The 13,802-nt window shown below is 38.6% G+C and overlaps 1 protein-coding gene across 5 annotated transcripts in view; it reads left to right on the top strand.

Annotated features, from left to right (window-relative positions):
* Positions 1–13,618, top strand: part of LOC106060994 (ras-related protein Rap-2c-like) — a 37,934-nt gene extending 24,316 nt beyond the window's left edge. For all 5 annotated transcript variants that reach the window (XM_013219037.2, XM_056012156.1, XM_056012155.1 and 2 more), the window contains exon 3: positions 8,861–13,618. The gene's annotated coding sequence lies outside the window, so the exon portion shown is untranslated. The remainder of the gene's footprint in view (positions 1–8,860) is intronic.
* Positions 13,619–13,802: the final 184 nt, after the last annotated feature.

Below are 13,802 nucleotides of genomic sequence, written 5' to 3'. Positions count from 1 at the left end.
ATTCTTCAATAGAGTTGAGTGGATTGTGGGGTCCTCAGGGCTCGAAAAGACCCTCCTTCAGGGAACAGTACCAGGAAGAAGAAGAAGAGGAAGATAGAGAAAATTATTGTGAGGTCCTCAGGGCTCGCAAAGACCTCCTTCAGGGAACAGCACCAGGAAGAAGAAGAGGAAGATAGAGAAAGCTATGGGAAGACAACATCAAAGAATGGACAGGCAAAGGACTGAGAGGAATGGAAAAAGACTTTTGACATATCTTGTGTGGTGCCCCAACGGTCCGACAGACTAAGGGATAGGTGAAGGTGAGTGAATTAGGAAGACCTGGAAGAGCATCCGATTCAGACCAGGATTGGAACGCATAACCTTCACTCGATAGCAGTCGCTTTACCATGCATTCACATTGGAATATTTACCCATTTTAGAAATTCCTCAATGTACGGTGTCAACTACCTTCCAAGTTAAGGTTAGGTTTAGTTAGTTCTACTGGATTTACTAGTTTCACATTGTTCTCAGCACTGACCTGTGTCTCTTTAAACTTTCCCCATCTTGTTGTGAGTTTTGTACGTTATTGAACTGTGGGCACGTCTTTTGTAACGGTCGATAACTGCGTGGGTGTCATTAGTTATTCAGGAGCATAGCGGCCGAATGGTGAAGCGCTAGGTGTCTGGACCGAAGGGTGACGAGTACAAATCTTTGTGAAGACTTGGACTCAGGCGCCAACAGTACTGTTGGTACATGGGGGGGGGGGGGGGAAAGGGAATGTAAACGTGGTTGGTCGTTGTTCTTGCCACGTGTCACCCTGGTTAACTTTGGACATAGAAACAGATAAAATGTGACATCATCTGCGCCTCGAGGTTGATCTGTGAAAGATATCATAGGATGTGCTCACTTTGTTAGAAAGGACTGAAGGACATGCTTTGTTAAATGAATGACAGGCTTTTACAAGTGTCCGATATTTTTCTTTTATTGTCCATTTTATTGAATTCCTCAGCTGTTAATGGAACTTGACTATCGATTTCTGCTTTCCTGGGTGAGACAGCCCGATTCACTGCCTGCTCGATGGGAGGGCCACGCACGAATTATACAACAGAAACACACATGCACATTACATCTTTTTATTTCCTAAGGTTAGAGCGATCAACCCAGACACGGCTGATACATGTTCAATGGGGGCTTAGTTCATAGATCACGTATGTTCAAAGTAAGGTCGGGCTGATACATGTTCAATGGGGGCTTAGTTCATAGATCACGTATGTTCAAAGTAAGGTCGGGCTTCTCTCTGATAGTTGGACGTTATGTACTGTAGGATAGTGATGTCTTTTGTCCCTGTTGTGAACACATACAATGAGACTTTAGTTAAATAGGGTCCATTTTTACAATATTGTCATCTGTCACTGATTATATTCGCTACCATCTGTCACTGATGATCTTCGCTATCATCTGTCACTGATTACCATTGTGTTTTTTTTTTCTCCTTAGATGTCTGCATATCTTTGAAAATATGTGTGGGAAATCATTGGGACCTTTTTTTTTTTGTTCGATTAGGGCCACTTTTGGCATCGCTGTCTCCAGAGGGCGATACAATTAAACAAACGTACGGGCCTTGACCCAGCCCGCTCGTAGCAGTGAGATTCATTTGACCATAGTCCGTTCATCCCCCCCCCCCCCCCAGTGGCTAGTCAAGCGCTCTAATCAAACGTGAGGGATGGCCAGGGGGACATGATTTCTAGCCTTCAAATCAGAGTTGCTCGTATTGGCAATGGCTGTCCCGAATGGAAGAGTAGGAATACACTTAGCCGCCTATTTCTTGGCCGGTTGTTTCATTTTATAATGAAATTCTTAGAATTGATTTAAATCACTTAAATTGCGTACTTATCACCACAGAGCCGCCAATGTGTTCATGACCCCATTCAGTCCACTTGGAATGGAAAGGGAAATAACTCCAAGTGTAGTCATACCACGTTAGCAACAGATGAACTCCACATTCGTAATTTCTTATTAAAAAAAGATTTTCTTAGAAACTGAGCTTAAGAATGAATATAATATATACAATAACATAACGGTATGATTGTTAGTACTTTCTGTGATACTGGCAAAGTGTGTCATTAGCCCCAGCGAAGTTATTTCAGTCCTTTCAATTTGTTCTCTTCTGTGGTGGTGGCTAAGTGTCCTCAGGGCCTGGGGGGGAGGGAGTGTTCCCAGTCGTCTGGTAAACTGAGGGAACATGCTGCCCCAGCACTGCCTGATGTTGATTATACTCTGAGATGAGGGAACAGCGAAGGAAGAATTGTGGGAGAACATGCTGCCCCAACACTGCCTGATGTTGATTATGCTCTGAGACTTGACAACTTTTTTTTTTTTTTACAAATTGTAACTTTGAAAGCTGGAGCTGGATCATGTCAAGGGGAAGTAATATGGTGATCCTTGAAGCTCTTCCTGCTCCTCTTGATGTCTCTTTCGTGTTTGAACACACTGACTCAGCAGTTGAGTAGATCTACTGGTTTGGATGTAATTCTTGGTTACCCCAAAGCCGTGCTCTGTAATCTAGGACCCTAGCGTTGAAATTTAAGACTCGATAGGGCTGGCTGCCTAGGTCTTGTCGGCACTAAATTGAGTCCAGTATGAACTGTAGCAATGATGCTGAGGGATAGTGTGAGAGTAGACACGTGATCAGTTCTCATTACGTCACATGAAGTCTTCGGCTTCTCAATTAGTTGCTGTAGGTTCTGGTTTATTATCCTTCTCCCCCACTTTTTTTTTTCTAGATTCCAAACTGTGTTCCTCGAGGCCCTGAATAGATGTTCCACGAACTGCTGGAATAATTAATTAGTAGGTCACTACGTGAAGTAATCTCTCTCTCTCTCTCTCTCTCTCAAAAAAAAAAAAGAAGCAAAGTGTTCCGCTAAATACTCAGAATGTGCGAAGTGTTCCGCTAAATACTCAGAATGTGCGAAGTGTTCCGCTAAATACTCAGAATGTGCGAAGTGTTCCGCTAAATACTCAGAATGTGCGAAGTGTTCCGCTAAATACTCAGAATGTGCGAAGTGTTCCGCTAAATACTCAGAATGTGCGAAGTGTTCCGCTAAATACTCAGAATGTGCGAAGTGTTCCGCTAAATACTCAGAATGTGCGAAGTGTTCCACTAAATACTCAGAATGTGCGAAGTGTTCCGCTAAATACTCAGAATGTGCGAAGTGTTCCGTTAAGGAAAAAGTTTGGGAACCACTGTGATGTAGATTCTATCTTCCCGTCTTCCCATTCAGCAGACCATCTCTTCACAAAACTCATGTCTCTCTCTCTCTCTCTCTCTCTGTGTCTCTCTCTCTCTCTTGTGGCAGAAGCCACGTCAACATAGAGCGGCACCAAGGGTTCCGTTGGACAACACTTAGTGGTCCTCAGGGAGGAGCTCTGACTAAACACAGTCCAGTTGACTGCCATGCCCCGGCGTCAAATACCTGCTGGCACTCTGTTTCTATTGCACCCAGCACTTACACCGTGATATTCTGCTATCATTGTCCCAGAGTGCATTCGGTTTTTATATTAAGTTTGGCAAACTACATTACACATGCATCCGTTATCTCAAGTACTTAACACGCCGGGGGTCAAGATAGTTTGAAATTGTGTGCTGAACACGTGACCACAGGGGTCAAAAGGTTACCAAAGTTAGACAGGATTTCTAGTTTTCTTACAATGTTATCCAAGGGATGATACTCTTTATCCATTGGACACAGTTTTTGTTGATACAATCTAAAAATGTTAGCAAAATATATCTCAGGCAATACAATTAAGTTGGCCAAAAACAACATTAAAATCAGGTCAAAGTTCAACTACAATGTATCATGTCCAATGTCCCCAACGTTCCAAACCAATCAGAGAAGACTGAAGACTGGGGCCTAACACAGAAAACGTTCTCCAGAAGGTCTGTTTGAATTGAGACTAAAGGGCCCAATGCTTTCAGGCTTCTGTTTGAATTGAGACTAAGGGCCCAATACTTCCAGGCTTCTGTTTGAATTGAGATTAAAGGGCCAATGCTTTCAGGCTTCTGTTTGAATTGAGACTAAGGGCCCAATACTTTCAGGCTTCTGTTTGAATTGAGACTAAAGGGCCAATGCTTTCAGGCTTCTGTTTGAATTGAGACTAAGGGCCCAATACTTTCAGGCTTCTGTTTGAATTGAGACTAAAGGTCCAATGCTTTCAGGCTTCTGTTTGAATTGAGACTAAAGGGCCAATGCTTTCAGGCTTCTGTTTGAATTGAGACTGAAGGGCCAATGCTTTCAGGCTTCTGTTTGAATTGAGACTAAAGGGCCAATGCTTTCAGGCTTCTGTTTGAATTGAGACTAAAGGACCAATGCTTTCAGGCTTCTGTTTGAATTGAGACTAAAGGGCCAATGCTTTCAGGCTTCTGTTTGAATTGAGACTAAAGGGCCAATGCTTTCAGGCTTCTGTTTTCCAGAATTGGATTCAATGGAAAGAAATAGCATCTCATGTTGTGATGACCATTGAGCATCAGAGTTCTTTGCTGATGTAAGACAAAACCAAGGCCTATATGATGTGACACGAAGTGTTCTTTTCCTAGTTTATATAGTTGTTTCTGAGTGTATTCTCTGCACACTTAGTGGGCGATGCCATTGAAAACAATGAACAAGATCAAATATGCATATTTCCTTGTCTCTAACTGAAGGACGCGCTGTTAGTAGAGACCCTAAGAAGCGATGGGCTGGTTTTGAATTGAGCTTCAGGATTATCTGGATAGACAACACAGATAGAAAAGCCACCTTTTTCTGTAGTGGTCTCCCAACGAACGTCTTTTAGAATTGACTTGATCAGAAAGTGAAAAGTGGCGTCATGTTTCAGGGGTAAACAAACAAGAACTCAGACGTCAATCAAAATGTCTGAGCGCGTACCAGGTTACAGGCTCCGTGGACTATGGTCAGCTGATCTAAAGGGTTTTATGTCTGCACAAAAAGCCAAGGAGACCAAGTTAAGGTTAATAAATATTTTTTATTTAAACGAGGCTCTGTCTTACAAATTGTTGCATGGCACATTAACAAAACATTACAACGATAGCTCGCGAAGTGTACGTTCATCCTACAGTATCATTCAAACATTCCATGGGAAGTTGACATCACAAAGTTGGATTGGATTCGTTGATTGGATTGCTTTGGAAACAAACAAGCGGCGGTCTCTCAGCTTGTAGGCCTGTAGCATACTTAAAGGAGGAGACACCGAGTCGTGGCTACACGTTTCTAGCGTAATTAATGTGTCTGTCTCTTTAGTGGAGTGGTGGAACCATTTCCATTGCCACATCCTTTGCAAGACATTCAATGGAACGCTGAAATCATTTCGTAGTTGTTTTTTTTTTTTGGGTGGTGTGGAGGGGAGGTGCTGGCTGAATGCGCGTGTGTGTGTTTTCATTTTGAAATGACACCAGTTTTGTCACTGATTTATCAAAAAAGCCCAACTTTTAGTTACATTTGATCTAGATGTACCTAGTTGCGTACAATACGTCTGTACATTCTATTATGTGCTCTGTGCCTTGCTGCAGTGAGAGGTTCTATTGATTTGATAATCATCCTTGTTCTCACTGCCTAATGGAGACAGCGGTGTTCACTTATGAGTCAGGCTACACTGAAGGGTGGGACACGTCGCACTGAATAGGTGTTACCCACTAACACTCAAGTTTCTGTGCACAACTAAATCGACTCTGGCATTGTGGGGCCTAGAGAAACCAAATTTTGTATTTCATTCAGACCTTGTTTTACTTGAACTGCTGTGCTTCCCAAAAACGTTTTTTTTCGGGCTTTGGAGGGGGGGGGGTAATATAAATTTCTGACCCACGTATCAGGGCTGACATCACTGCAAACAATCGTCGAGTTCGATGGAACCAAGCCTCCGCGGCTTTATTAGGCACAGGGGGATGAAGTTTCTCTGGGGAACGCGTCGTGGGTCGAATACGTCGTAGATTAGGCACCCCTGCTTTCTTGTGGCCTAGTAAAGCTGTAAAATAAGGATTTTTGTTAACTAGCGAGATACTTCTGTCTGAAGCCCAACCAATGTTAACTATAGGTAGGGCCGACGGAGAAGCAACTTACGTTTAACACAGTAACTAGAGCAAGGAGCGAGCCGCCTTTCCAGTAACAATCGCTATTACAAACAAAAAAGAAAAAGATCACACGCCATCATGTACTATCGCCGATCAATAAGTTGAATTGAGCGTGGATGACGTCATGGCTTGTTTTCTGTCTGGAGCCGCCAAACAATAACTAACAATGACTTTAGGACCCATCCCATGTTTCCAGATTGATTTTGTATGAACCACTAAGTTATCGCGCTCAAAACCTAGACCAGTAGATCGATGATCTGTGCGAGTAATTGTTACTAAGTTTAGAACTTGTTCCTGCTGAGTCTGTTGTGTCATTGTGCTTTATATACGTTTTTATGTTTCAGATAAAACTTCTTTCCATTGTTGTCACAATGGGCCTGAATATGGACTATTCCATTCTTTTCTAATGTTAACACCACAGGGGTTCTGATATTTGATGGTAGACTATTCCATTCTTTTCTAATGTTAACACCACAGGGGTTCTGATATTTGATGGTAGACTATTCCATTCTTTTCTAATGTTAACACCACAGGGGTTCTGATATTTGATGGTAGACTATTCCATTCTTTTCTAATGTTAACACCACCACAGGGGTTCTGATATTTGATGGTAGTCTATTCCTTTCTTTTCTAATGTTAACATCAGGGTTTTGATATTTGATGGTAGACTATTTCATTCCATGGATGGCTGCCTGGTCGTGCGGTTTGCGCGCTGGACTGTCGTTCGGATTTATCGACGGTCGAGGGTTCAAACCCTGCCCGCTCCCATCCCCCGTCGTCCTGCGGGAGGCTTGGACTAGGAAGTAAACTATCTTCAACTCTGAAGGAACATCCGAAACATGTAAAACATTTTACAAACATTCGTTTGAAATGGAGTTAAAACTCGACATTGCATGCATACAGAGGGTTAAAGTATTTAAATACTGGACACACTAAAAGGTACATTGGATGTGTCCCTAGGGCTGGGGGGGGGGCAATGCCCTCTCAAGATAAAAAAAACTTATTTTGTAATAACACTATGTATCACACACCAGTCGAGTGTGGTCAAGTGGTCAGTGAACACCTGGTAGATAAATGATCTAGCCAGCCAGGGTCAGATAAGATCAGTGAAGTCACAGCACCACACACAGTGCAGACCAATTGAGTCCCGGAGGTAGGGGGGTCACATTGACCCAAGTACTGCCACTAGCCAACTTCACCTAATAAGAACATTTCCTTCCCATGTAGTCTTGTTTTGTTGTTGTTGTTGTTAGAATTGACTATGTTGGTCTGTGTAGACACTTCATAATCAGTGACAAGCATTCTCTTCTGTTATAGGGATGTGCGTTGGGTTGTAGTTATTCCAGCCAGCCCTTGTAGCTTAAGGTTTAGACAATAAATCTCAGAAATCTTATTGAAAAAACAATATAATTTTGATGTTTATTCATTAAGAGATACAGCTTTCAATTTGAATGTAGAGCTCTGTAGAAACACAAATGAAATAAGTTGTGCAACGATTTAACACTATACTTCAACTCACTTCCAAACTTCCGCCATACAGTAAACATCTACAATAAAGATAGTTTGGTTCTGTCTGTCTAGTTTGGTTCTGTCTGTCTAGTTTGGTTCTGTCTGTCTAGTTTGGTTCTGTCTGTCTAGTTTGGTTCTGTCTGTCTAGTTTGGTTCTGTCTCTCTATTTTGGTTCTGTCTGTCTAGTTTGGTTCTGTCTCTCTAGTTTGGTTCTGTCTGTCTAGTTTGGTTCTGTCTCTCTAGTTTGGTTCTGTCTCTCTAGTTTGGTTCTGTCTGTCTAGTTTGGTTCTGTCTCTCTTCTTTTCAACTGCCTTTTATTCACTCATCTACACTAATTCTACAAAAAAATGGCATCAGACTATTGACACAAACACACCTCAACAGCTACCTTCTTCTGTTGGTTTCAGGGCAGGCTGGAATGTGTTCAAACTTTGATTCAGTATGAACATCACTAGGTAAACTGAGAATCATAATTAACTATTTATTCCTTTTGCGAGAAAAAAAAAACATGATAAACTACCCAAATTGTATATCTTGTCTACAAAATACATTCCTAGATAATATAAAGTCAACTTATAGTCAGCACTTCACTTTAGCTTAATTCTTTTGACTCCCATTGGAGCCTAGAGCTGCAATAGTACTTCGGCATAGGACTTTGTTCAGGCCAATTCCCTCAGTTGGGTCCATGTCCATCCTGCCCCTTTTGTTCCACTGATCTTATCCATGTTTTTTTTTTTGGTCTCTCAGCCTTACTCTTCTCCTGTGGGCTCTAGTCCAAATTTGTGTTTTGCAATATTTTCTGTTGTTTGCAAAGTTCACCCAGCCCCATTTGGTGTCTTTTGATTTTTTTCGCTCTATTTGTCTTTTCTGGGTTGTTTCACACAGACGAGTTTGAGAATTTTTTTTTGCCCATCTTGCAAATTTAGAACTATGCACTTTGAAAGGGAATGTATAGTTAGTTCAGAATACAGATTTTTAAAGATTTAATAAACCAAATAAATCTGCACAATGACAATAATTATATCACTTGAATTGACCACTCCATGAATTAATATGTTTTCAGTAAGTCCAAACATCTTTTTTTAAATATGTAGTATCAAAATTTTCAACAAAATTTGACTAACAGAAATATTAATTAGTAAGTCTTCATATAGTACAGATTTAAAAATGAATTTCCTCTATTGTATAATTCATATCATCTAATTTACTCAAATCAGCAGCTACATATCTTTTTTTTTTCTCTCTCTGCAGATAAACTATTGCTGTGATGAATTGTAAGGTTTTAAAGCACAATAAAGGTGAACAACTCAAACAAAAAAAAAAGGCAAAGCAATCGACAAGAGTTCTCTCCTAATGACTGCCGTACACAGAACAGAGACTAGCTGGCCTGGTGCTTATTATTGACTTTTTTTGTTAGCTTGCCAGATTGGATTATGTTAACCATCTTCCTGACCCTTGTAAAAAAAAACAAAAAACTTGTATCTACAATTATGAACACATTCAAACTTCTCTAAATGATACTCAGTGTAAATATTGTGTCAGCCATGTGTCCAGCAACTCACATGTTTTGTGGGAGAGAATTACTTTCAGCATAATGTTAGGCATCTCTTAATGGTAATGGTGTTGACCAAAGGTGCTAGATGTCAGACTGAATGAGACTTAAGCAACTGTACTATTAGAAATATCCCACAACTAACTAATTTTGAAGGATTTTATCTTAGAAGCAAGTCAATTCAAGAATATTTTTTTTAAATTAGAGAGTGAAGATGTTTTTAAAGGGAGATAAATCATGAAACCGAATTAATTCCTTTACATATATATTGATACAAGTAAAGATATTGGAATACATTGAGTCACTTGCCAAGCGCTAAGGTGGGTGAAGACATTCGGCATTAAACTTCAGGATTGTTGTGGATCTGTTACATTGTCTTTTTCCCCAAAATTTGACCACACGAGTTGCATCCACTTGAAAGAATGGGTGCCTGACCACTTAGTTTGTTCAATAATAATTATTCAGCTGTCAAAAACAAAAATACTTTTTCTTCTTTTGACCTTTTAATAAAAATAATATTTGGAACTAAGACTTTCTGTAGAGCTTTGATGCAAGGTGAAAGGGAATGGTGAAAAGCAGGAAAGTCAATAGATTAGCTTGGACTATGACAATGCTGAGCAGAACAGAAAACTTTGGAAAATGCTGGCCTCCCCCTGCATCTAGCATTGCAAAATCAGCTAACCAGCTACCTGCCAGATATCAGCTAAAATTGAAAATGTATAGTGAAAGTAGCCATTGCTTTGCTTCAAAGAGATTTGATTGTCTGCTAGTTCAAATAGATCATAGAGTCAAATGAAAAAGTAAGAAGGATTTCAGGAACTAATTTTTTTTTGTTTCTTCTTGTAGTCCCAGAGTTTGTTCATTTTCGGTGACTTGATCAGTATTGGTCCAGTCTGTTGGCTTGCATGATTGATCAGTGTATGTTTGATTGGTATGCTGGTGTATATATGTATGTATGTACATTATTTAGATTGTAATTCAGCCCACTCTTTTTGTAAGTTTGTATTACCAGGTGCCAGGCAGTCAAGGACAAAAGAGAAAACAAAAAAATAAGTTTTTAAAGGCATAATCTAGGTGCAACTGAAGTAGAATGGCTGTCAAGTTTAGAGATGCCATAAAGTGATGTGTGTGTGTAAAAGTACTGCATACTACTACTGTTTAGCATTGCCATAAAATAGAGGACTAGCTGTGGTCCCTCTTCAGTTGTTTGACTTTTGACTCTATTCTGTTTTGAATGCTAGTCTACTGCCCTAAGACATAGAGGCTGCCATCTTCTGTCTGACTTCATCCTAGTGAAAGAAATTCATGCAATACAAAAACCCTAGTAAAGAGATGTACAACTGTAAGACTCAAATGTTTCCTTTTGTTGATGTCAATGTGTAAAGAGTGACACTTTGGAACAATGTTTTTTTATATATATGAATTCAAATATTTCTTTTGATCTTGTGCACAGTTCATTTCATCTTCTGCTACCAAAACTTGTTATTGTAGTAATTAAATTATAATTTATATTTTTTTAAATAATTGTTTACTTTTGTACAAAACTGAAATCAAAAGAATGTAAGTCTTGATATGTCTTGCGCCCAAGTTTTACTTGTTGACTGTCAGCCACAGCACAGTCATATCTAAACTTATTGAACTAAAACATTTTGAACCCTTGAACTTCTGACTAGCTAGTCACGCTAGACTATAACTTGAGATTTATGGAGACTGTAGTGGCCATGTGTCTCTGTGTGTCATGAGTCCTGTCTAATGGAAGCCTAGATATACTAAGTTTGAATGCTAGCTGCACCCAGTACACAATTGTTTTCTGCAATCATTTTCTAATACTTAAATCTGGCAGCAGCTTTCATGGTTTTGTTCTCTTCTTCGTCTGCGGTATAGAGCCTGTTGCATCATGGGAAACATTACAGCTGCCCATAGGTCGTGGGTGTTTTCATACTGAACTATCATAGGAAAGATCATTTGTCGGAGAAAACTGTATAATTTCTACCTTGTTAGGTACATTTATGAATTAGATCTTTTTCTATTTTTTGGTTTCACTGTGTCATCAGTTTGTAGGGAGTGTATTGATTAGCTATAAATGCAGGTGTCATAATATTTTATTAAATTTTTTTTTTGTTTCATGAATAATTTTCCAGTTCTTATTTTGTAATTACTGAATGGATTTCATTTTTGATCACAGTCACCTTCACTCATTAGCACTTAAGACTATTTCAGGACTGACTTAGAGAGCATGTGTTGCAGTTACTGAGTCTTTACCATGACAGTGTGTCTGTGACTTCTCTTTGCACTATTTATTGATTAGTATGTCACCTTCCAGTTGAAAAAGTCAGATCTAGGTTTATAAATGAGGATCATTATTGGAGTTTAAAGCTTTATCATTCATTATGGATCAGGACCACATCCAATTTTTGTATTTCATAATGCTTCTTGTATCCACTAACCAATGTTGCCAATGATAAGAAATTCATGGCATGGATCAAGCTGTTTGCTTCAGATTGCCAACATAATGGTTCAACAAGGATTGTTATCACACTCTTACCCTACTGTCCTGCAGGAATAGTTTGTCATAGTATAATCATCTTCTTTCTGTAACTTCTAAATCATAGTCATAGATCTATACCAACCTTGTAAGTTGAAGGTACTGCCAATCTTACTAATGTCAAATCTGCGTCTATTTTAATTACATTTTGTGATGCACAGCTTACTCATGATTGGTCATCTATAACTCAACTCCTGGACCAAAGTCATCTATAACTCAACTCCTGGACTATAGTCACCTATAACTCAACTCCTGGTCTAAACTTTTGTTTCTCTCTCAAGTAAATGAGTTCGAAGTTTTATTTCCTAGGTATAGTAAGTTCATATCCATTCTTAAGAATTTGCTGAGGGAACATTTGTATAAACAAAGGAAATGACCTTAGAGTATTTATTATGAGAGTGTCACTCCCTAACATTTGTGTGTCACTACTTGGTGTCAGTGTCTATTGTCTTGTAATTGACATTGGCTGGCATTATTCACCATGTTCCCACTCAGTGTTTAGTAGATTTGTCTGACTGATTGTTGCTTGACTTCTTTTTTTTTCTGTATACATTTACATCTTAGCATGCTGAGCTGGAACACAGGACTCAGATTCTGATTCTGTATGGCAATATTTATTTGACTATTTTGTTTGCAATATACATTGAGATGACAGACATTCTCTGTTAGAAGTCATTATGTAAAGATGTTTCTCCTTTGATTGACTACATTCTACTCATATATCTGACTATAGCAACAATTTTTGTTTAAATACATGTGTATGATGTGTATGATCACTTTTGTTAATGTACATGTCCAAGTGAGACCTCGGCCCGCAGAAGTTACTGGTCATGTTTTGTATACTTTACTTTGACACGCTGACCTCAGAGAACTTTCCTAACTATGGTATTGTTATCAAGACCTGGGACCAAACTGATGCCACCAGCTTATCAAGCAGTGTAGAGGAAAGAGAGAGGTCACAATTCTCACAAATAAGACATAGGACCTAGTAGCTAAATTTTCTTTTAGTTTCTACCATAGACTCTGACTAATGAAACATGTTAATTTCATAGCCAGTAAAAAGATAATTTTAGTCTGGTCTTAAAATGATTTTTTTTAAAAATTAACCATTATTATGAAAAACAATTAAAATGCTTTGTTTTTATTAACGATTATTATGAAAAACAATTAAAATGATTTGTTTTTATTAACCATTATTATGAAAAACAGTTAAAATATTTTTTTGTTATTTAACATTATTATGAAAAACAGTAAGTCTGGACCCTTGATTGAAATTTCAATTCTGTTCTAGTCAGATTTTTGTAATGCTAGGATTTAATTTTGATTTTTTTGTGTAAAACTCAGCAATAACAGTTGACATTTTTTGTTAGAAGACTTTATTTCCTGTAGCTAGTGCCTTATGTTTGTTTTAAACTCAACTATGTTACAATGTTAAGGCAACTTCAGATATATGCTTTACATTTGATATGGCGGCAATGTCTTTTTTTTTTTTTTAATAACAGATTCTCTTTCATGTATACTTATCTTTGGTCTGTGTGTGTGTGTATGATTAATTCAGCTCAGTAAATGCAGGTCTGATTGTTGCATGAATTATAATGTGTATGATTAATTCAGCTCAGTAAGTGCAGGTCTGATTGTTGCATGAATTATAATGTGTATGATTGATTCAGCTCAGTAAATGCAGGTCTGATTGTTGCATGAATTATGTTTTTTTTTAACTGTTTGCCCATTGTTTATCATTTTATTCAACTGGTGACCCCCAGGTCATAATTACTCTGTATGACGCAGGCCTGTTAAGTCAACTATGTATGAACTTTTGAACTTCATTCGGAATTGAAACCAAATGTCTTTTGATAACTATTTGATTTCTATGCTACTTGATGTAAATACAAACTTGTAGACTTGAAAATCATGCACATTATTTTGTGTGTTTCTTTTATTTGTTTGTCAAGTTTATTATTACAATTTATCCGTTATTGTTACACATCTCATAATCTTCTTGGTTTAAAAGGGAGGTGCTTTAACATTCAGCTCTACACTAATCCTCACACTAGAGATATTTTGTTAAAATTTTGAGCTTCAGTTTTTTTATATAT

Source organism: Biomphalaria glabrata, chromosome 15, assembly GCF_947242115.1.
Source record: "Biomphalaria glabrata chromosome 15, xgBioGlab47.1, whole genome shotgun sequence".
Lineage (NCBI taxonomy): Eukaryota > Metazoa > Mollusca > Gastropoda > Planorbidae > Biomphalaria > Biomphalaria glabrata.
This window is presented reverse-complemented; position numbering and strand designations above follow the sequence as displayed.